This window comes from Schistocerca americana, chromosome 7, assembly GCF_021461395.2.
Source record: "Schistocerca americana isolate TAMUIC-IGC-003095 chromosome 7, iqSchAmer2.1, whole genome shotgun sequence".
NCBI classification, from domain to species: Eukaryota; Metazoa; Arthropoda; class Insecta; order Orthoptera; family Acrididae; genus Schistocerca; species Schistocerca americana.
Window position 1 is genome coordinate 475,009,732 of NC_060125.1, and position 22,771 is coordinate 475,032,502.

Here is a 22,771-nt window from a genome sequence, read left to right on the forward strand (position 1 = left end):
CAAACGATGCTAACAGCGGAGATTGGAACAACAACCAGAACAGATCACAGACAACCCATAAGCGGTGGACGACCCAAATACACCTCGTCTAATGAGACGACCGACCAAACGGCCAAGCAAGGTCGTTGCCACTCAAACGTGTGTGCCGGCAATCGTCGGCCGAATCATGGCTATCCCGTCCTTCCTCGCTACTCCACGTCAACAGACCAATTCGGAGCCAGTACGCCGACAACCTTTAAATAACTTGTCAGTCAAACCACGTAAAATACACACAGTTTTACGAACACTTGCACGAAGAACTAGACAATGCTAACGGCAGTGACTGAACAAAACAAGGACGAATCACGAGTTAGCACACACTGCCAACCCATAAGCGATCGCCGGCGAAATACACGTCGTCCGACCGATGATCAACCAAAGTCGTCCCCACTCAAATCATGTGTGTCGGCAATCATTGGCGAGTGATGGCTATCCGCGCCTCCCTGGCACTGCATGCCCCACTGGGGCCAATCGATCAACTGTACACATCAGTACGGAGACAGCACTAAAATAACTGGGCAGTGAACATCACAGGCTACACACAATTTCACAAACACTTGGGTGAAGAACGTGACCAAAGCTAAAAGCTGTGAGTGTGCAATCACCAGGACGAACCAAGAGTTGAGACACACGTCGTCCGGTAAGACGACCAACCGACGATTAACCAAGACCGTCCCCAGCCATGTGTGCTGGCGACGGACGGCGAGTCATGGCTATCCGAACCTCACTGCCGCTCCAACCCGACCGAACTTATGCCGCGTCCCAACTGTCCGACTGCCAGGCACGAACTCAGCTGCTGGCGCGTTCCAACTGACTTCATTGCCTGGTCCGAACTGCACTGCAGGCTCGTTCCAACCCGTTCGACGACACACGACGACCAGGAAGTAATAGCAATCCCCAAGATAATACGGCAGGGCCTATATCGATAAGCGCTGCTGCTGCCGCTCACGGGCAGGCAAGGCAGCAACTCATTGACACCAGTATGGCTCAAATGGCTCTGAGCACTATGGGACTCAACTGCTGAGGTCATTAGTCCCCTAGAACTTAGAACTAGTTAAACCTAACTAACCTAAGGACATCACAAACATCCATGCCCGAGGCAGGATTCGAACCTGCGACCGTAGCGGTCTTGCGGTTCCAGACTGCAGCGCCTTTAACCGCACGGCCACTTCGGCCGGCTGACACCAGTAATTGAAAATTAACATAAAGAGGCGGCAGTACGGTAAAAACAGTGTGTTAAATAAGAGATGGCACGAACACGAGCCACGCGCGGCTCACGTATATTACATCTACGTCTATGCTCCGTAATCAACCTTACGACGTGTGGTGAGGGCACTTAATCTACCATTGCTAGTTCTCTCTTTCTCTCCCTCCCCCTCCCCATCTCCAGTTCTATTAGCGTATGGTGCGCGGGAAGAGCAGTTGCTGACAAGATTCCGTGTGAGATCTAATATCTGTGGTTTTGGCTTCATAGTCGTTTCGCGAGGCATACGTCGGAGGAAGTAATTTATTTGTTGTCTCTTTTAGGACAATGCGCTTGCGAATTAATCTGTCCTCTCTACAGTGGAAAACTATTCTCTGTCATGCACTTCAATAGCAGTTTGCAGGTTACGGACGTCGATAGATGTAGATCATCCAACGACGCGCAGCATGTTTCGTCACGGGATCGTTTAGTTGGGGCGAGAGCACTGCGGAAATGCTCAACGTATTCCGCTGGCACACGGTATAAGAGGGCCGCTGTAAATGACGGAAAGCTCTACTGTCGAAATTCCTGCAGCATATTTTCCAGGAAGTGTTGGGCAACCATTTACTTCCTCGAATACACGTCTCGCGGAACGGCCGTAATGGGTAAATCAATAATTACTTTAAAACAACTTCCTAATTTAACACCTTTTTTAAAACTAACTAAAAAGTATAAAATAATTTCTTCTAGCCCCATACAGATTCCTAACCATATATAAGTAAAAATTAGATAGAATCGAGTTCACAAGTGGACTTCCCAGCAACCGTTGTTACCACGAAACATTCACAAATATAACAGGAAAAGGTGGAAATAGACATAAAAGCGGGTCATAGAGTTCTGGGCTATGCTGAATGTTTCAAGCTCATCGGAAATAAGTTTGAAATCAAAATTATACCGAACAAATAGACAAGATGGTTCAAATGGCTCTAAGCACTATGGGACTCAACATCTTAGGTCATAAGTCCCCTAGAACTTAGAACTACTTAAACCAAACTAACCTAAGGACATCACACACACCCATGCCCGAGGCAGGATTCGAACCTGCGACCGTAGCAGTCCCGCGGTTCCGGACTGCAGCGCCAGAACCGCACGGTCACCGCGGCCGGCAAATAGACAAGAAAGCGACCTCATGAAACGTGTTAAAATTGGAAGTCACACAAAAGTTTACAGACAGTCATCTTTGTCATGTGCCATTTGTGAACGGAACAGGGAAAGGGGGCGGAGAGGACAGAGGTATTAAAAGTACTCTCCACCACAAACCCCAAGGTGGCTTAAGGAGTGTTGATGTACAGAATGAAACCCGGCAAATAATACGTCTTCAGTTGGTTGTTACGAGGTTTAGCGTATATTTATAACAATATAACGTATAAATAACTGTTCTGCAAACACTACCACTGCCGAAAAGTAAAAAACCCAACTTTATTTCTTAACAACTGCACCTCAGTGGCGATGCATTGCTGGAAGACGTTCACGGAAGCTTCTCATTACGTGCTCATTCATTCCTTGGGGAATGGCCTCAGTCTCTTCCCGGATGTGGCTTTCAACTTGTAAGTATTCTGGAGTCGCCATCAAAAATTTTTTTCTGGAGATGTCACCATAGAAAAAAATCAGCGATTGAAAGTTTAGGTGATCTCGCCGGATATCACTAGAGTCACAGTACGGTACAGAACAGTACAGTACAAAATAAAAAGCATGCAGCATACTTGGACCATGTTTTCATTCTCAAAACACTTTGAAGCTGTGGACCTCGACAAAATTTTTTTTAATAAATTACTTAGTAAATGGCTGGATTGTCGGTGGTATTGGTAGCATTGTTAGGGAAAGAGAAATGAATGTTTGAGAGAGAGCTGACGACTTTTCTTTCTTGTTTGTTGGTTTGTGCACACACAATGAGAACCGCACACCGTTCAGCATTAGTACATTTTGTATTTTATATCCTTGAAAAATATAAATTCGATTTTATAAGTAATAAAAATTAACTGCTGCTTAACTTCTGCGCTCTTTTGTAACCAAAGCAGTTACTTTTGATGCAAGTACATTTTTCATGCACAAGCTTTAAAAAAATCTATATAATTCTTGTTATTTTATACTCATTGGAACTTTCTTCATGACGACCAAAGGCGAGGGTTCCCTGTTTTCACTGACAACTGCAGAAGTTGTTTATTAAACAAACTTGACGAAATATCGAAGCGGTGTTCGATATGTTTTAGTTTTGCGTTTTTTTTTTTGTTTTTTTTTTCTTTCTTTCCTTTGAGGAACTGCGTATTCTAGCGCTATATTATAAACCTGTATTGTTCTTTTATCAATTTTTACTACAATTTCCCTCAGTTTCACGTTACAAGTCATCAATTTTCTACTAAAACCTGTATAAAAGATTGACAGTTTCAATTTTGCTATAAATACTGTTAATTTTTAAGCAACAGACAGGAAGATAACAATGTCGAAGAAAAATGTTCCATAGGTTATGCGAGACTTAATATGCCCTCACTCAGTTTGTAGATGGTCTACTGCTTCCAGTTTACACAGGAAAATAGTAAGACACTGATCGTATGCGTAAGCAAAGCGATCGGAATGAGGGAATTCCCAGTAGGTATGCAACGCACCTAATACACAGGTAACGCGGTTACGACCTTGACCCAGGAGAACTACCGTAGTCTACGCTTACTTATGGCAGTCTGTTAACTCTAAATACCACCGAATCGTGAGAGTAATCTATGTGAAAAGTGACACCTCGGTGTAGTCGTTAAATCACAGGCTTTATGGGCTATTGCCCCATCTTGCTGGAACCATGTCGCGTTTAGACTGCAGTGCCCCTGCCGCTGTGGAATTAAGAAATTGTTAATCGTGGCCGCACACCGCTCAGAATTGGCTGGTTGTTGTTGTCTTCTAAAAAAGATCGTGAATGAGCTCTGTGTTCGTTGGCGAATAACTTAGGAAGTCTTGCTTATTGAAAAGCCCATTCAGATGAAAGTTTCTCTCATCAGTCATCACAAGATTGGTCAGAAAAGCGTCATCCTGGTTCTATCCAATAATCTTAAAAAAAAAAAAAAAAAAGGTTCAAATGGCTCTGAGCACTATGCGACTTAACTTCTGAGGTCATCATTCGCCTAGAACTTAGAACTAATTAAACCTAACTAAGCTAAGGACATCACACACATCCATGCCCGAGGCAGGATTCGAACCTGCAACCGTAGCGGTCGCTCGGTTCCAGACTGTAGCGCCTAGAACCGCACGGCCACTCTGGCCGGCCAGTAATCTTCTACAGAAATCGCGTCCACTCACTTTATCGTTCGGCCGTAACTGTTGAGTCACTTGCAACTTACATGGATGAAAATTTAAATCCTGTTCCGACAATTCCCTGTACAGACCTCTGATGTCTGTGGCGATGGACGGATTACAGTGGGCTTCGTTGCAGAGTTACACGAATTCGTTGGATTTTTCTGGTGTTCCAATTGTCCTTTCAGGTCCCTTATGCTTCAGGTTGGTTACAGAACCAGTATCACGCTCTTGTTTTATCCACGTAGATATTGCCCTTCTGTCTGGAATATGGAAATGGCGGTCTCTTCTAAGGCACTTCGGACCGTCACAACGGTCTGTCCACGACAGGCCTCCACTACCTCAGTAATCACCTGCACTAGCCAACGCTCTATACTGAGGTGACTGGCACACTAAACACATCAACAAAAGTGCTACATCACGACGATATTTCGTGCAGGTATGGTGGTAATTGTTCTCGTGCCGATCGGAAGGTTACGCATAATGTTGCTGGTAAACATTCACAACTTTACCATAAGCGTTCCCTGTGGGTTGAACGCCGCACTCGAATGGATTACAGCATTTCAGTTGAAAGTAAAGTACCAGTAGGGACACATTAGAGACAACTGTGATAAAATAGTGAGCATTCATCATGCTATGAAGGACAATCGCGACCGGTTTTCGAGTCCACATATTACTTTACACACTGGTTTGTCAACAAGGAAAGTTTCTCGACGTGTGCACGGGAACCAAACTGATGTGGTACAGACGTAGAACTGGTATAATCTCATACCATGAATAGCACAGGCCGTTCACCTTCAACAAATGCTTCGAATGACAAACACCTACCACTTTCAAATCAAAGCAACCGTGGGCTGAGTGCCCCAGAACTGAATTCAGTGTCCGAAGAGGCTACAGGACGTAATGTGTCGCAGCAGACTGTTAGGAGACAATTGCATGATGATGCGAGTTTCCATTCCCAATGACCACTGCGAACACCACAACACCATGGACTCCGTTACAGATATACAAGAAATCGTACAGAATGGATGCCCCAGCACCGACGTACAGTGTTGTTGGCGGACGAAACTTGGATGTTTGTATCCAGATAATCGCATACAACATATTTGGAGACTACAAGGTAATATCGAACGCCTCCGACGTACCCCAAATGAGCAGCAATGTGATGTCCTAGGGTGCCATTATACGAGGCCACCGTATGGCTGTCTTGATTCTTGAAGACAATCTCACTGCTCTGGGGTGCAGTGGCGAGATCCTGCAACCAGTAGTAATGGGAAAGTATCGCCATCATTTTGGTGGCAAGTTCATCTTGATGGATGACATTTCATGTTCTCACCGTGCTGTTCTGGTGAACACGGTCCTTCAGCATGCTGTGATCGCCAGAATGGAGTGGGCTGTCTGTTCGCTGGACTTGAACCAAATTTTGTTTGGGGCCGACTGAAACAAACTGTTCGTGGACGTGGGAAACAACTACATACTCTAGGCTACCTACACTGGGTCGTCTTTGAAGAGTGGGACAGCCTGGGCCACTGCTTGCTTCATGACCTCATTGATAATATGACACGGCGGATTAAAGTCTTCATCCAAGCAAGACGATGTTCCACTAGGTATTGAAGTTGCTCAGAAATGCTGTGAGAAACATCTGATGCCAGACAGATTATTTTGTCGTAATGCAAATGTTTGTTTTATTGTTTTAGTTATTTGGACACATTGTAAATAATATAGGGGGTGTCCTGTCGATAGGGTTTTTGCAATCCACAATACCTTTAAAAATCATGTGTGAGAGTTTCATGTTCTCTCGCTTGCTAGTTGCAAAGTATCAGTCCTACAGAAAAAAACGAACGGCACTTTTTTTGTAGGAAAATTGGCGTAGATACATTTTGTACTGGGATATGTTTTCCCCGGAGGCCACACTTCTCGAGTTACCAGTAAAATATTTAACGACATTAAATTTCTGACAAAATGTTCATACTCATTTTCTTTATGTAGGGCTAATAGTCTGCACGTAGCGAGCGAGAGAAATGAAAATTTTGCGTGTGGTATTTGAAGGCGTTGCAGGTTGCTTAAAACGCATGGGTAGGGACAGGTGTATTACCCTGTGTTCGCTTGCCGCAGAGCCAGTTTTATTTTGTGTGCCATGAATGTCGAAATATAGAGGTGATGCAAAACTTTTGGTTTATATATATATATATATATATATATATATATATATATATATATATATATGTGTGTGTGTGTGTGTGTGTGTGTGTGTGAGAGAGAGAGCGAGAGAGCGAGCCGATTAGATGTGATAGATGGCTGGAGCACGTCTACATGTTTCTAGGGTGGCCAACTGAAAATGCACCATTTCCCCGTGGGCCAGCATGTAGACGCAGGCACAGGTAACCTTCAAATGCGATTGCACTTAACGTTTGTTCGTACTGTTGAGGCACGCAGGCCACCCCGTCACAGCAAGGATGATTGTTTCATGGGGACTGGAGTCAGATTGTGATTCTAGTTGTCACGCGCTTTTTACGCACGTCGAATTTCGCAGATGATTTATTCAGTCACTTGATGACATTACATGAGGTCAACATATGTGTGGTATCGTAAAGTACCGGGTGATCAAAAAGTCAGTATAAATTTGAAAACTTAATAAACCACGGAATAATGTAGATAGAGAGGTAAAAATTGACACACATGTTTGGAATGATATGGGGTTTTATTAGAACAAAAAAAAGTTCACAAAATGTCCGACAGATGGCGCTGGACAGCAAAACGTTAGTGACTGCGCATGACAATCGTGTGTAAAAGAAGCTGTAATGAGAGAGAGAATCAGATGCGCCAGCAGTCGCAGCATGTTGACGTTACCTGAAAATGCGCTTTTAGTGAAGCTGTATCATCAGAATGGGGAATGTGCTAGTTCAGCGTTACGGTGCTATCGCCATAGGAAGAGGATTCTAAAGGGTAAAGGTCCGTTGACAAATGCAGCTGTGGCGAGAATGATTTCGAAGGTCGAAGCCACGGGCTGTTTAGACGATAGACCCCGTAGTGGCCGACCGAGCACAAGGCGTAATGCTGCTGAGACAGTTTAGGAAGAAATGGAGACTGTAGCGGGTTCGTCTATGCACGGGGACGTCAGCGCTCGTGCAGTCGCACGTCGTACCGACATTCCATGCACTACTGTTTGTTTGGCACTGAGGCATACCCTCCGATGCTATCCGTACAAAATCCTTCGGCATCATGAACTGTTACCTAGCGATTTAGTGAAGCGGAGGGCATTTGCGGTGTGGGTGTTTCAAAAGATGGCGGAAGATGACGATTGGTTGAATAACGTGTTGTGGACCGACGAAGCTCATTTCACGCTCCGAGGGTCTGTCAACGCCCACAACTGCAGAATTTGGGCCACCGAAAATCCTAGAACTGTCGTGGAAACTCCATTGCACGACGAGAGTCACAGTATGGGTTGGATTTACCACATCTACCGTTATCGGGCCTTTTTTCTTCGAGGAAATTCGTGACTCTGGTTTTCTAGCTGCTACCGTGACGGGTGAGGGGTACGCCGATATTTTACAGAATCGCATCATCCCCAGCCTGGTTGATAAACACCTGCTGGAACGTACGATGTTTATGCAGGTTGGCGCTCCACCCCATATTGCTAGACGCGTGAAAGTTTGGTGATGATCGTGTACTAAGCCGCCACTTTCGTCATGCTTGGCCTCCCAGGTCCCCAGACCTCAGTCCGTGCGATTATTGGCTTTGGGGTTACCTGAAGTCGCAAGCGTATCGTGATCGACCGACATCTCTAGGGATGCTGAAAGACAACATCCGACGCCAATGCCTCACAATAACTCCGGGTATGGTTTACAGTGCTGTTCACAACATTATTCCTCGACTACAGCTATCGTTGAGGAAAGATGGTGGACATATTGAGCATTTCCTGTAAAGAACATCATCTTTGCTTTGTCTTACTTTGTTATGCTAATTATTGTTATTCTGGAATGAGATTTTCACTCTGCAGCGGAGTGTGCGCCGATATGAAATTTCCTGGCAGATTAAAACTGTGTGCCGGACCGAGACTCGAACTTGGGACCTTTGCCTTTCGCGGGCAAGTACTCTACCAACTGAGCTACCCAAGCACGACTCACGCACCGTCCTCACAGCTTTACTTCCACCATATCCTTTCTTTCAGGAGTGCTAGTTCTGCAAGGTTCGCAGGAGAGCTTCTGTAAAGTTTGGAAGGTAGGAGACGAGTTACTGGCGGAAGTAAAGCTGTGAGGACGAGACGTGAGTCGTGCTTCGGTAGCTCAGTTGGTAGAGCACTTGCCCGCGAAAGGCAAAGGTCCCAAGTTCGAGTCTCCGTCCGGCACACAGTTTTAATCTGCCAGGAAGTTTCATTGCTATTCTGATCTGATGAAGCGCCATCTGTCGGACATTTTTTGAACTTTTGTATTTTTTTGATTCTAATAAAACCTCCATGTCATTCCAAGCATGTGTGTCAATTTGTACCTCTCTATCTACATTATTCCGGGGTTTATTAAGTTTTCAAATTTATACTGACTTTTTGATCACCCAGTACATTATTTGTGGAGATGCTTTCGGAATGCGGTGCTCTGCCGGCTCGTGCAGAGCGTTCGCTTTCACTGCCGGTGTAGCAGCGATAGAAAGAAAGCGGGCGGCTCCCTCCCCCGCGAGCGTGGCCCGATGAGGCCGCGGACGCAGCCTTTGTTCCGCCAAGGAGGCGGGGACACTGCGCCGTGAATAGGCCGGCCGGCCGGCGACGCCGACCGCAGACCGCGCCGGACCTCTCCTCCCAGGCGCGCCGCAGTCTGCGAGCCCAGACCCTCCCTCCAGCGCGGGCTTTGTCTGGCGCGCACAACAACGGCCAACAGCCAAACCCGCCCTCTCATTCCGTCTACTATTCTCGTCATATTTCGCGGCTCTTATACCGTCACAAAGGGAGCTGTGTACGGCTAGACAAACTTCGTTTACCTTTCCCAGTGCACCTTCTGGCTGTCCACCACCGAGTGAATCAATTACTTCTAGTGAAATCAGCATTTTGCTTTGTTACCACAAAAGCCGGAGACGTGATAATGAGCAAGTCTACGATCAGTAGCGCGGAGATACCCAGATCACGGTATATGAGTTAGAGGCGACTTTTATCTTTTGTTGCCTGTTGGTGCTTCTAAGTACCGCCTCTTTCGATCCTAAGTAGAATTATACACTCCTGGAAATTGAAATAAGAACACCGTGAATTCATTGTCCCAGGAAGGGGAAACTTTATTGACACATTCCTGGGGTCAGATACATCACATGATCACACTGACAGAACCACAGGCACATAGACACAGGCAACAGAGCATGCACAATGTCGGCACTAGTACAGTGTATATCCACCTTTCGCAGCAATGCAGGCTGCTATTCTCCCATGGAGACGATCGTAGAGATGCTGGATGTAGTCCTGTGGAACGGCTTGCCATGCCATTTCCACCTGGCGCCTCAGTTGGACCAGCGTTCGTGCTGGACGTGCAGACCGCGTGAGACGACGCTTCATCCAGTCCCAAACATGCTCAATGGGGGACAGATCCGGAGATCTTGCTGGCCAGGGTAGTTGACTTACACCTTCTAGAGCACGTTGGGTGGCACGGGATACATGCGGACGTGCATTGTCCTGTTGGAACAGCAAGTTTCCTTGCCGGTCTAGGAATGGTAGAACGATGGGTTCGATGACGGTTTGGATGTACCGTGCACTATTCAGTGTCCCCTCGACGATCACCAGTGGTGTACGGCCAGTGTAGGAGATCGCTCCCCACACCATGATGCCGGATGTTGGCCCTGTGTGCCTCGGTCGTATGCAGTCCTGATTGTGGCGCTCACCTGCACGGCACCAAACACGCATCCGACCATCATTGGCACCAAGGCAGAAGCGACTCTCATCACTGAAGACGACACGTCTCCATTCGTCCCCCCATTCACGCCTGTCGCGACACCACTGGAGGCGGGCTGCACGATGTTGGGGCGTGAGCGGAAGACGGCCTAACGGTGTGCGGGACCGTAGCCCAGCTTCATGGAGACGGTTGCGAATGGTCCTCGCCGATACCCCAGGAGCAACAGTGTCCCTAATTTGCTGGGAAGTGGCGGTGCGGTCCCCTACGGCACTGCGTAGGATCCTACGGTCTTGGCGTGCATCCGTGCGTCGCTGCGGTCCGGTCCCAGGTCGACGGGCACGTGCACCTTCCGCCGACCACTGGCGACAACATCGATGTACTGTGGAGACCTCATGCCCCACGTGTTGAGCGATTCGGCGGTACGTCCACCCGGCCTCCCGCATGCCCACTATACGCCCTCGCTCAAAGTCCGTCAACTGCACATACGGTTCACGTCCACACTGTCGCGGCATGCTACCAGTGTTAAAGACTGCGATGGAGCTCCGTATGCCACGGCAAACTGGCCGACACTGACGGCGGCGGTGCACAAATGCTGCGCAGCTAGCGCCATTCGACGGCCAACACCGCGGTTCCTGGTGTGTCCGCTGTGCCGTGCGTGTGATCATTGCTTGTACAGCCCTCTCGCAGTGTCCGGAGCAAGTATGGTGGGTCTGACACACCGGTGTCAATGTGTTCTTTTTTCCATTTCCAGGAGTGTATTAATACCTTCAGCTGCTAACGGGCTTTGATACATATCAACGGGGACAGGTGAAAATGTGTGCCCCGACCGGGACTCGAACCCGGGATCTCCTGCTTACATGGCAGACGCTCTATCCATATGAGCCACCGAGGACACAGAGGATAGTGCGACTGGATTGACTAACTCGCGCACGCCTCCCGTGAGACCCACATTCTCACTTTGTATGTCCACACACTACATTCCTAGTGTCCCACCCCAAAACACTCATTACACCTGGAAGACATTCTTACCGAATCCCGTAAGAGTTCGGGGAATATGTGTTCATCCGCACAGAAGGAGGTCATTGTCGATATTGCCAGGACTATGCACGTATTTGGATATGGTGTCTGTTCCTTCGGACAAGTCCAAAAGAACACACACCATATCCAATAAGTACATAATTCCGACACGTGTCAGTAGACGTTCCTGCTGCTTAAACGAAGCATGGCACGATCTCCTCACAAACGAACAACGTTTAAATGCGTTTTCTGAATGGGCTTCCGTTGTGTTCTCTTTACATATAAACAGAATGTGGGTAGCCTTACACCTGCCTACGTCGTGCGGTTCCGCAGAAATGCTAATACGAGGGCGTGCTGAAGAGTAATACCTCTTAAGCTTTTATATGAAAACCCTAAAGACATACCAAATAAGACATAACAGAAGAGGACGGTCATGGCTGGTATTGCGGATGCGCACATATTCCCCGAACTCGTACGGGACGTAATAAGAATGTCTTCCACGAGTAATGAGTTTGTTGGGGTCGGACACCACGAATGTAGTGTGTGGACATACAAGGTGAGAATCTTCGTCTCGCGGGAGGCGTGCGCGCGATAGTCCCTTAAGTCGCGCTATCCTCTGTGCCTTCGGTGGCTCAGATGGATAGAGCGTCTGCCATGTAAGCAGGAGCTCCCGGGTTCGAGTCCGGGTCGGGGCACACATTTTCACATATCCCCGTTGATACGTATCAACGCCCGTTAGCAGCTGAAGGTGTTAATATAATTATTTCTAATTTCGTTCTAGACAGCTGCAGGTCATCAATGGTGTCTGTTCTTTATCCATATAAGTATATCTTTCGATCCTTGTTTTTTTAACAACACATTTCCCACAACTTGGGCTGATGGTGCGTCTAAACCTTTCAGACTCCATATCTTAAAAATTAATTTTTAAAAATTTTGTTGTTGTCATTAGATTTTTAGACATACGTTGAGAAAGAACAATGTGAAAAGCGCTACATACATTTATCGATTGCATACAAGGTGGTTTCAAATGGAGCCACTGTACATGGAATGCCATCTTTTGGTGGTAAGGTGAAATGCAGTTGGGCATAGGGCTACTTGATAGAGAGCACACTTCCATCTGCTTCCGTGATGTTCTTTCTTCGTACTACAGTGTACACAGTGCCTTGAAGTGGCATGTATTGATGGATGCTTTGCTCCTGTTACATGTTTTTCAACTGGAACAACAGTTTTACATTTTTTGCTAATTCTTCTTTGCTCTCACTCTCTGAAATAATGGAAGACAAAAATGATTTTTTCATTCGAAAATCCAGATCACTGTCTTCAGCTAACAAAATGGTTCAAATGGCTCTGAGCACTATGGGACTTAACATCTGTGGTCATCAGTCCCCTAGAACTTAGAACTAATTAAACCTAACTTACCTAAGGACATCACATACATCCATGCCCGAGGCAGGATTCGAACCTGCGGCCGTAGCAGTCGCGCGGTTCCGGACTGAGCGCCTAGAACCTCGAGTCCACCGCGGCCGGCTTTCAGCTAACACTTCATCTCCACTTTCACTCATCAAGTTACCTTCCGTTAGTTATGTGGGTGCACTAAACAACTGTGATATGACTTTCAAGTAATAGAGCACAGCAGTCAGTCCTCCTTTTCTTTCAGGTTTTATTAGTCAATCTGCTGAAAGTACAAGATGTGCATAGTCGGCGATAGTCTACAAAGTTACAACTCGTGGCATAATATTTACGGATTATATATTAGATTACATACCACTATTTCGCAGTGTCAATACATGTCCCAGTACGTCAGTCTCCTGTTGTTCGTGCTTCTGTCAGAGTACGTTCAAAATTACTATATAATGAAGGTAGGCTTAGCTGAGAACACGTCAGTTGGCAGTATGGCACCCTCTATATGAACTAGAAAACTATATAGAAAAATCAAAGAAAAGCTGCTGTGGTCTCTAGTAAAAAGCTTCAAATTTGCATGGGAATAACAAAAACTCAAATACATGTAAAATTATCTACGTTGCTGTCTGACTTATTGCCACATTTAACGGTAAACATAGAAGATGTAAAAAAACCTCCAGATTCACTCCTTGTGAGCCAACTGTTTTGTTGTTCTTCAAAACACATATGTAACGCCAGATTGGTAAAACCTTTCTTAAAAAATATTTACAAAAAACATAGAATTGAACTGATTTAAATATTTTCATCTTTTGTAATATTTTTCTCTTTGTTTAATCATCGTGACAGGAATGTGGTTCCTCTTATTTACTGAATAGTTCATAGATGGCGCCAAATGTCAGCAAGATGGGTATCTGATGTGACTTGCCATTTCGTTACTTAGGAAAAATACTCTACTGAGAACTGTTTGTTGACTAGCCATTGGAGGGTCAGACGTACTCAGAAGCACCACCTTCGTAAAATGGGAAAAAATTAATTTAAAATTCGGAAAGTCATTATTTTTTTAGTATTCAGTACTATTATCAATGGAAAAAAGTGCCACATGTTCGCTACTCTCCGATTCCCGCAGGAGGTCGGACATACTGGTGCATTCGCACTGAAGGAGGTCGATTCATTGCCCATCTAGGCGAATCAGTCATGTGCGAAAGAACAAGACACCACGAATTCATATAACTTCTGTACTTCTATCGAGAACAGTCAGTATTCAGCAGCGTAGACAGTCTTCCTGTTGAACTTCGTAGCAAATTTGATACTGGTTGTGCTTGTCGAGTCTTAACCTTATGTGATACTGTTGTCAGACATGGTTCATACAACAGTCTCTGCGACTGGGCATCCCTTACGTATCATTTCGGGGTGGTGTCGGCACCGGAACAAGAATAGTGTAAACAATGTAAGCAGTGGAATTACTCCATGCGGAAAATGGTAGACGTGCTATTCATCTGTGCCAGGAACAACATACTGCGGAAGCTAACAGGTTCCTCGTGGGGAGCTCAACCACACGTTTTGCTCACCACGGGTCTGGCGCTGAGTATCTCAGTAGCGGAATACGCGGCGCCAGTTTGGAGGAACTCTGCTCACAGTAAGCAAGTTGACGTCGCCGTAAACGAAATTGTACGTATTGCCACAGGATGCCTCAAACCAACTCCCAAAGACAAAATTTATTCCATCATAGGCATAGCACCACCCACTATCCGCAGACAAGTAGTCGCCGAGATGGAAAGATTAAAACAAAAGAATGATCCTCGACACCCGATGCATATGCACCGAAAACAACGTGTCCGGCTGAAATCCCGCAGGAGTTTCATTGAAACTACTGAAGAGCTCGCCACCAATCCCGTCGCAAGGCGGCTATCTCTTTGGGAAGAAATGGTGCCACACCCCACAACGGAACTACTTGAGGAGAGATCTGCAGGATTTCAACTACCTTTTACAACTTGGAGGTCATTAAACCGGCTGCGCACTGGAGTAACTGGATGAAAATCAAACCTATTTAAGTGGGGCTACAGTGATAGCGATAGGTGCGAATGTGGAGCGATACAGGACTTGAACCACCTATTGATTTGCTCAGATATGTCTATAACATGCACTGAAGACGATATTTTGAAAGTCAATGACAAAGCAACCTCTAATTGGTGCATCCGGATACGGAAGAAGAAAAGTCTATGGTTTAACTGACTGTTTAATTTACAGTTACGTGTCATGTACGCCGAACAGCTACATGAACGCCGCCTTTATTGCGTGCAAAAGAAGAAGAAAAAGAGAAAAAGCTTCTAGCTCCTGAAGGCCAGCCCACGCGCCTGACGTGACTGGGTAACGCTTAATTCCCAGCCACGGGTTGACAGGTAGGGCTCCCACGTTCCCCCTGGTAAAGGGGGTCCGTGCGTACCCTCAGAACTCCTGGCAGAGGGATTGGTTCCTCTTCCAGGTGTTCGAAGGTGTGACCTGATGTGTGAACAATCACCTAAGGCAGGTGCGCCCCCTTCTGAGGGGGCCCCAGTTGGAAGGAGCACGCCATCGGAGACGCCGGCAATCATGGGAGATTTTCTTGCAATGAGCCAAAAATCCTTTCAGCCTATGTCTAAACTTAACTCCGCCCGAACAGGCCATGAAGGCCCAACGATACCGACCGGCCGCCATGTCATCCTCAGAACACAGGCGGCACTGGATGCAGATATGGAGAGGCATGTGGTCAGCACACCGCTCTCACGGCCTTATGTCGGTTTACGAGAGCAGAGCCGCTACTTCTCAGTCAAGTAGCTCCTCAGTTTGCCTCACAAGGGCTGAGTGCACCCCGCTTGCCAACAGCACTCGGCAGACGAAATGGTCACCCATCCTATTGATAGCCCAGCCTGACAGCGCTTAACTTCGATTTGCCAGTCTACGTCTACTAAACGTAAACTGAATGAAGCTGCACCATGATTCTTCGTGATTTCACGTACTGAAGATGGTCAGTCCTACGGTAAATGGTTCAAATGACTCTAAGCACTATGGGACTAAACATCTGAGGTCATCAGTCCCCTAGACTTAGAACTACTTAAACCTAACTAACCTAAGGACATCACACACATCCATGACCGAGGCAGGATTCGAACCTGCAACCGTAGCAGCCGCGTGGTTCCGGACTAAAGCGCCTAGAACCGCTCGGTCACCGCGGCCAGCTACGGCAAATGTTTTTTTTATTCAGTTGCAGGCCCTGTGAAATCCTGCTCTCGTTTACGAAATGGCTCTTTGCTTTTGGAGAGTATTTCTGATTCTGTAGTACAACCGCTTACTGCTTCGCTCCTCCACAGCTATCCTGTTTGTGTCGAGGCCCATCGAGCGCTGAATTCTTTCCATGGTGTTAATTGCACTAGGCTGCTCGATGGTCTGGCTGAGGCAGAAATCTAAACTTATCTCTTCGATCAGGGTGTCACTGCAGTCCATTGGGTGATGAAAAAAGTAGATGCTTCCTTAGCGCCCACACACACTCTTTTTCTCACTTGTGATAGGAAGGTTCTACCGTCAAAGATCAGAACAGGCTATGAAGTTATCACAGTCCGACCGTACATTCCGAATCCGACGTGCTGCTACCAGTGTCATCGTTAAAACTTCACTCGAGAGTCCTGCCGACACCCGGACAAATGTGTAACCTGTGGTAGGGATGCTCACGAGGGCGATTTGCCCGCCTCCTTCTCCCCTCTGTATCAACTGCCGTCTCTTCTCGCGATTGTACCGTGTACCTCAATGTCTGGTTGTCCAAGAGATCCCGATGAAAGAGAAACTGCCTTACCTGGTCACTCGAAAGTTGTTGGCTAGCCGGAAACACTGCGTTCTACCATCTGGCATCTACAGTACTCTTCTGGCTACACCTCGCTCCACGAAGGCCATGGCCACCCATACATGTGACCTCAAATTTAGCACCGCGGTTGGGAAATCGCCCCGTGTCGTGGTAGCGTCCCCTTCTCCTCCAGCTGTGCAACAAGCCACAAAACATTCGCCTCCTGGGGCGAAATCACGTGCTACACAACCGGCAGACCGGAGAGGACAGAAGGAGTCATCCTGCAAACACTTCCTACCTCCCTCCATCTGAGTCTTCCTCTGCCAACCGGAAAGGCTCCAAGAAGTCAAACAAATGGAAATGGCCTTCTCCTTCGCCGACTCGGAGATCATCTTCGACGGCGTCACTACGTGATACACTCGTCCGGCCGACCTTCGTGTCGTCGGAGCACACCACAAAGCATTTTTCTGCCCCGGTCCCTGCAGACCGACAGAAGGAGAATTCCGACGCCTTTGTAGCCTTCATGGAGCAGGTTCCTTCTGCTTCTGCGCCCTGTTATAGCAAGTCTTCAAAGGCTGGCACTCGGTTGAGCTGACACCCCTTCATTTTTTCTTTGTCATGACTCTACTGCAATGGAATGTTAGAGCCCTCGTCCCAACAAAGAGGACTTACAACTGCTCTTAGAATCTCAGCGTCCACTTGTTCTCCGCCTACAGGAAAAAAAAGCGTACTCATGACAGGACAGCTCAAGCTCTCGCATTTCTTGCCAGTCCACTTCGACCATCCACCCGAGGACGTCATTTCTACTCATGGGGGAGTCGTACTGCTCCTATAGGATGATGTTCATAGTCAACCCATCTCCCACACTACCTGGCTCCAAACTGTTGGTTTCTTTCCTCACTTGACCTTTTACCTCTGTACTGTTTACATCCGTCCGTCATTCAGTGTCACCAGGACAGACTTCCTCCAGCTTATTGGGCAACTCCCTCACTCCTTTCTCATGCTCGGTGACATCAATGTACACCATCCCCTTTGGGTCTTGCCCAGAGTCTGTTAGAGAGGTGCCCTCTTGGCTGACCTTCTCAGTCACCTTAACGTCATCTGCCTTAACATGGGAGCACCCTTTCAGACTCTACTCACACCTATTCCCATTTGGACCTCTCCTTTTGCACTACTCAGCTTGCCCATCATCTCGAGTGGTCCGTTCTCTCTAACACGTACTCGAGCGACCATTTCACGTGTACCATCCGATTGCTGACACCTACCCCACCTACGTGCACACCCAAGTGGCAGGTTTCTAAGGCTGACTGGAGGCTTTACTTCTCCCTGGCAACCTTCCACGAACAACATTTCCCCATTTGTGATGACCGGATGGAAAACCTTACAAACGGTATCGTTACCGCTGCAGAATGTTCCATTCCTCGCACTACTTCTTTACCGCGCCATGTCCTGGTCCCTTGGAGGACTGATGCGTGCCGTGAGGCCATTCGCGTGCGGAGACTGCTTTCCGCATATTTAACCGTCATTCTTCGATGTAAAACTGCATTCATTATAAACGGTTACGTGCACAATGTCGTTGCGTTCTTTGGGATAGCAAAAAAAGCTAGCTGGATTTCATTTACAAGTTCTTTTCAGTTCCACCCCTCTTCCGTCGTGTGGGCCAACCTCCAACGGCTCTCTGGGACCAAGGTCCATTCCCCAATTTCTGGCCAGACGGTAGCAAACGATGTCGTAGTGGACGCTATTGCTATCTCCAACACCTTGGGCCGCCATTTTGCGGAGATTTTGGGCTCCTCTCACTGTAACTCTGCCTTCCTCCTTCGGAAATGAGAGGAGGCGGTTCGGGCGATACCCTTCTCTTCTCAGAATAGTGAGTGCTACAATGCCGCCGTTACTATGATGTAACTAGATCACTTCATCCCGATCCTTCGTCCCAGGGTCAGACGATGTTCACGTTCAGATGTTGCAGCACCTTTCTCTTCAGGCAAACACTTTCTCCTTCGTACGTACAACCGCATCTGGACAGAGGGCACGTTTCCCAAACGCTGGCGTGAAGCCGCTGCCATACTCATACCTAAGCCCGGTAACAACAGACACCTTCCTTCTAGCTATCATCCCATTTTTCTCACTAGCTGTGTTTGCAAGGTGATCCATGCCCGGCTGGTGTTGTGGTTAGTCTCGCAATTTACTAACCACTACACAGTGTGGATTTCTAGCGCGCCGTTCTGCAATTGACCATCTCGTCACTTAGTCCACCCATTTCATAAATGGTTTTCTGCGGAAATCTCGGAATGTGCAGTGTTTTTCGATTTGGAGAGACTCTACGACACCTGCTGAAAGACTGTTATCCTCCGTACGCTCTACATGTGGGGCTTCCGTGGCCGCGTGCCGCGTTTGCTTCAGGAATTTCTCAAGTTACGTGTGGGTTCTACCTTGTCGGTCACCTTTATCCGAGAAAACGGTGTGCCTCAGGATTCTATCCTGCGAGTCGTTCTCTTAGCTATCCCCATTGATCCTAAACGCCTAAACGGTCTGTCTCCCGCCGGGCATCTCCGGCTCCTTTTTCGTTGACGATTTTGCCATATATTGCAGTTCTCCACAGACCTGCCTCATTGAGCGGCGTGTTCAGCGATATCTCGATCGTCTTTACTCATGGAGCATCGACAGTGGCTTTAATTTTTCCACAGACAAAACCGTTTGTATGAATTTCTGGCAGCGCAATTTATTTCTTCCACTGTCTTTACATCTTGGGTCTGTTTCTCTTCCGTTCGTCGGAACTACGAAATTCCTGGGGCTCATGCTCGATAGGAAACTTCCTTGATCCTCCTACGTGTCTTACCTGATGGCCCGCTGTATGCGGTACCTCAGTATCCTACATGTCCTCAGTGGTGCTTCCTGGGAGCAGATCGAACAACCCTTCTCCGTTTGTACCGGTCCCTTGTCCGTTCGAAACTAAACTATGGGTGTTTCGTTTATGCGTCTGCACGTCCATTCCTCTTATGTCGTCTTAACAATATCAATCATCATGGCATCCGTTTGGCCACTGGCACCTTTGACACTAGCCCATTTGGGAGACTGTATGCAGAAGCTGCCGAACTACCGCTGTCCTACCGCCGTGACTTTCTCCTCAGCAGGTATGCATGCAGTTTGTCTGCCATGCGTGGCCACCCATCCTGTACCTCCTTCTTCGATGACTCCTTTGACCACCAAAATGTGACGCTCCTTCCGCTTCTCTGTTGCCTCCTGGAGTTCGCTTTCGGCTCTATTTCTGGCAGCTTAACTTCACGCTACTTGGCACTTTCCCAGTGGATGTGAAGCCTTCACCATCCAGGCTTCGTGCGACGGCCCGTGTTCACCTTGGCCTTCATTCGCTTCCTAAGGAGACTATTTGAGCCTCGCTCTATCGCCTTCAGTTTCTCGACTTTCACATGGAACTTCGCAATAGTACCTTTGTGTAAACTGACGGCTCTCGGACTGACTGTGGTGTCGAGTGTGCCTTCGGCATTGGCACCGACATTTTTCGGTATCGGCTTCCGGAACACTGCTCAGTATTTACACCAGAGCTCTTCGCCCTGTATTACGCCATGAAGTACATCCGGCGACACAGTCTTTTCAATTGAGTCATATGCTCCGACTCTCTCAGTGGCGTTCAAAGCCTATGTGTGCTGTACACTGCCCATTCCTTATGCAACGGGTTCAGGAAAGCTGTCACTTGCCAACTCGTGATGGAGCTACTGTGATGTTTGTGTGGGTTCCTGGTTCAAAAAAAAAAAAAAAAAAAAAAAAAGGCTCTGAGCACTATGGGACTTAATATCGGAGGTCATCAGTCCCCTAGAACTTAGAACTACTTAAACCTAACTAACCTAAGGACATCACACACATCCATGCGTGGGTTCCTGGTCACGTCGGTCCGACAGGATACCAGACAGATGACGCTGCTACCAAGGCTGCAGTCCTCGTACCTCAGCCCGCTAGTCCTTACATTCCATCCGATGATCTCTGTGCTGCCGTCTGTCAGCTGGTGGTGTCACTTTGACATCACCACCGGTTCTCCCTTCTTGGGAACAAGCTCCGGGTTATGAAGCCTCTCCCAGCGGGTTGGACGACCTCCTGTCGGCCCTCTCGCTGTGAGGAGATCCTTTTAGCTAAGCTGCGTATCGGGCACTGTTTTTGTAACCATTGCCATTTGTTAAGAGATGCTCCCCCACCACTTTCTGCTCATTCCTGACGAAATGCTCTTTTTGTAAACCACTTACATTCTCATTTGTGTTTGCAATCTGAGTTACCGGCCGTTTTAGCGAACGACGCGCGGACTGTCGACCGCGTTTTACTTTCAATCCGTCGTAGCAATATGGTGAAGAACATTTAATTATTAATTCAGGACCTCCGTTTCTCTGTGGCGTATTTTATAGACCGTCCTCCACGTCCCTGTTTTTAGATGTCTCCTTTTGCGTCCATTGGGATTAACGTGTAGTCTAATAGTTACTGTTAAAATCAGTCTTGATCACAAATTTATTTATTCTGGTAACTGGTTTCGGCCACGCCTGTGGTCATCTTCAGACCTACAAGTCAAATACAAAGTCTGATCAGAGGGCTACATACATTAAAGAAAATTATATAAAACTACAAAGTTATAAAACGATGAATTACCAAAATGCTGTATGAACAGGAGCCTCCTTCTGGTGGTAAATTCACGGCTAGATAGAGCGGTGCACGTCTTACTTACACTACTGGCCATTAAAATTGCTACACAACGAAGGCTACAGACGCGAAATGTAACCGACAGGAAGAAGATGCTGTGTTATGCAAATGATTAGCTTTTCAGAGCATTCACACAAGGTTGGCGCCGGTGGCGACACCTACAACGTGCTGACATGACGAAAGTTTCCAACCGATTTCTCATACACAAACAGCAGTTGACCGGCGTCGCCAGGTGAAACGTTGCTGTGATGCCTCGTGTAAGGAGGAGAAATGCGTACCATCACGTTTCCAACTTTGATGAAGGTCGGATTGTAGCCTATCGCGATTGCGGTTTATCGTAACGCGACATTGCTGCTCGCGTTGGTCGATATCCAATGACTGTTAGCAGAATATGGAATTGATGGGTTCAGGAGGGTAATACGGAACGCCGTGCTGGATCCCAACGGCCTCGTATCACCAGCAGTCGAGATGGCAGGCATCTTATCCGCATAGTTGTAACGGATCGTGCAGCCACGTCTCGATCCCTGACTCAACAGATGGGGACGTTTGCAAGACACAACCATCAGCACGAACAGTTCAACGACGTTTCGAGCAGCATGGACTATCAGCTCAGAGACCACAGCTGCGGTTATCCTTGACGCTGCATCACAGACAGGAGCGCTTGCGATGGTGTACTCAACGACGAACCTGGGCGCACGAATGGCACAACGTCTTTTTTTCGGATGAATCCAGGTTCTGTTTACAGCATCATGATGGTCGCATCCGTGTTTGGCGACATCGCGGTGAATGCACATTGGAAGCGTGTATTCGCCATCGCCATACTGGCGTATCACTCGGCGTGATGGTATGGGGTGCCATTGGTTACTCGTCTCGGTCACCTCTTGCTCGCGCTGACGGCGCTTTGAACAGTGGACGTTACATTTCAGATGTGTTACGACCCGTGGCTCTACCCTTCATTCGATCCCTGCGAAACCCTACATTTCAGCAGGATAATGCACGACCGCATGTTGCAGGTCCTGTACGGGCCTTTCTGGATACATAAAATGTTCGACTGCTGTCCTGGCCAGCACATTCTCCAGATTTCTCACAAATTGAAAACACAAATTGTGACTGGCTCGTCACAATACGCCAGTCACTACTCTTGATGAACTGTGGTATCGTGTTGAAGCTGCATGGGCAGCTGTACCTGTACACGCCATCCAAGCTCTGTTTGACTCAATGCCCAGGCGTATCACGGCCGTTATTACGGCCAGAGGTGGTTGTTCTGGGTACTGATTTCTCAGGATCTATGCACCCAAATTGCGTGAAAATGTAATCACATGTCAGTTCTAGTATAATATATTTGTCCAATGAATACCCGTTTATCATCTGCATTTCTTCTTGGTGTAGCTGTTTTAATGGCCAGTAGTGTAT

At 47.4% G+C, this 22,771-nt stretch overlaps 1 protein-coding gene and 1 non-coding gene across 2 annotated transcripts in view; one reads left to right on the plus strand and one right to left on the minus strand.

The window, feature by feature from the left end:
- Window positions 1-22,771, plus strand: part of LOC124623025 (calpain-D-like) — a 517,886-nt gene that overhangs the window by 305,366 nt on the left and 189,749 nt on the right.
- Window positions 11,244-11,317, minus strand: Trnat-ugu. Its single transcript has one exon. It is a non-coding gene; the product is annotated as a tRNA-Thr (tRNA).